At 33.8% G+C, this 2,520-nt stretch overlaps 1 non-coding gene across 1 annotated transcript; it reads left to right on the forward strand.

Moving 5' to 3' along the window:
- Nucleotides 1–696: 696 nt before the first annotated feature.
- LOC112730896 (small nucleolar RNA R71) lies at nt 697–804 on the forward strand. The gene has a single exon (XR_003166698.1). It is a non-coding gene; the product is annotated as a small nucleolar RNA R71 (small nucleolar RNA).
- Nucleotides 805–2,520: the final 1,716 nt, after the last annotated feature.

The raw sequence follows: 2,520 nt of genomic DNA on the forward strand, positions 1-2,520 counted from the left end.
ATGAGGAGTTTCAGTGACTCTTTTACTCAGCTGGCCCACTTGTGCCTCCAAATTTCTAATGGAGGACCTTGTTTCATTCATGAAACTTAAAGTGGCCTTAGATAGATCAGAGACTATATTTGCTAAGCTAGATGGATTCTGCTCAGAATTCTCTGTCTGTTGCTGAGTGGATGATGGAAAAGGCTTGCTATTGCTAAACCTGTTTCTTCCACCATTATTAAAGCCTTGTTGAGGCTTTTGTTGATCCTTCCATGAGAAATTTGGATGATTCCTCCATGAGGGATTATAGGTGTTTCTATAGGGTTCACCCATGTAATTCACCTCTGCTATTGCAGGGTTCTCATGATCATAAGCTTCTTCTTCAAAAGATGCCTCTATAGTACTGTTGGATGATTCCTTCAATCTATTCAGACTCTGAGAGATCATATTGACTTGTTGAGTCAATATTTTGTTCTGAGCCAATATGGCATTCAGAGTATCAATTTCAAGAACTCCCTTCCTCATAGGCGTCCCATTACTCACAGGATTCCTTTCAGAAGTGTACATGAACTGGTTATTTGCAACCATGTCAATGAGTTCTTGAGCTTCTACAGGCGTTTTCTTAAGGTGAATGGATCCACCTGCAGAGTGGTCCAATGACATCTTTGATAGCTCAGACAAACCATCATAGAATATATCTAGGATGGTCCATTCTGAAAGCATGTCAGAAAGACACTTTTTGGTCAGTTCCTTGTATCTCTCCCAAGCTTCATAGAGGGACTCACCTTCCTTTTGTTTGAAGGTTTGAACATCCACTCTAAGCTTGCTAAGCTTTTGAGGAGGAAAGAACTTGGCTAAGAAAGCCGTGACCAGCTTATCCCAAGAGTTCAGGCTATCTTTAGGTTGAGAGTCCAACCATACTCTAGCTCTGTCTTTTATAGCAAACAGGAAAAGCATAATCCTGTAGACCTTGGGATCAACCCCATTGGTCTTAACAGTATCACAGATCTGCAAGAATTCAGTTAAGAACTGAAAAGGATCTTCGGATGGAAGTCCATGAAACTTGCAGTTCTGTTGCATCAGAGAAACTAATTGAGGTTTAAGCTCAAAATTGTTTGCTCCAATGGCAGGGATTGAGATGCTTCTTCCATGTAAATTGGAATTTGGTGCAGTAAAGTCACCAAGCATCTTCCTTGCATTGTTATTATTTTCGGCCATGTCTCCTTCCTTTTCGAAAATTTCTGTCAGATTTTCTCCAGAGAGTTGAGCTTTAGCTTCCTCTTCAGAGTTCTTTCAGGTTCAGGATCAGCTTCAACAAGAAAGTTCTTATCCTTGTTCCTGCTCATATGAAAAAGAGGAGAACACAAAAGAGAATATGGAATCCTCTATGTCACAGTATAGAGATTCCTTATGCAAGTATAAGAAGAGAAGAATGTAAGAAGGAGAAGAGGAAAAATTCGAACACAGAGAGGGGGATGGGGTTCGAATTTTTGGGTGGAGGAAAAGTGTTAGTAGATGAATAAATAAATAGAAGGAGGTGAGGAAGAGAAGAATTCGAAAATTTAAATAAAATAAAATAAAAATATTTTAAAATTAAAGTTAAAATTTGAAAATTAAATTTGAAATCAAATTAAATTGAAATCAAACAATTAGTTAATTAAAAAGGAAATTTGAGAAAGAGGGAAGGGATCGAAAATTAGAGAGGGAGTTAGTTAGGTAGTTTTGAAAAAGATAAGAATCAAATAAAAAGTAAAGTGGTTAATTGAAAAAGATTTGAAAATCAAATTTGAAAAGATAAAAAGTTAGAAAAGATTTTGAAATTAAATTTTGAAGAAGATGTGATTGAAATTTGATTTGAAAAAGATTTGAAAAAGAATTTTAAAAAGATTTGATTTTGAAAATTAAAGTTGATTACTTGACTAACAAGAAACAAAAAGATTTGATTTTAAAATTTAAAGACTGAACCTTTCTTATTAGGCAAGTAACAAACTTAATATTTTTGAATCAATCACATTAATTGTTAGCATTGAATTCGAAAATATGGAATAAAAATAAGAAAAAGATTTTGAAAATTAATTTGAAATTTTCGAAAATATGAAAGAAAAATTGAAAAAGATTTGATTTTTTTTAAAAAGATTTGAAAAAGATAGAGTTTTTAAAATGAAAATTTGATTTGACTCATAAGAAATAACTAATTTTGAAAAATTTTTGAAAAAGTCAACCCAAATTTTCGAAATTTTATGATAGAATACGGGAAAGATATTTTCCAAATTAAAGAAATATTTTTTTGTATTTTTCGAAAATTAGAAATAAAAAGCTTAAAATTAAAATAAAATTACCTAATCTGAGCAACAAGATGTACCGTCAGTTGTCCAAACTCGAACAATCCCTGGCAACGGCGCCAAAAACTTTGTGCACGAAACTGTGATCATCAATGGTGCCAAAAACTTGGTACGCACAATTGTAATCTCAACTCTTTATCACAACTTCGCATAACTAACCAGCAAGTGCACTGGGTCGTCCAAGTAATAAACCTTACGT

The sequence above is a fragment of the Arachis hypogaea genome, chromosome 12, assembly GCF_003086295.3.
Source record: "Arachis hypogaea cultivar Tifrunner chromosome 12, arahy.Tifrunner.gnm2.J5K5, whole genome shotgun sequence".
In the NCBI taxonomy this organism is placed as follows: Eukaryota; Viridiplantae; Streptophyta; class Magnoliopsida; order Fabales; family Fabaceae; genus Arachis; species Arachis hypogaea.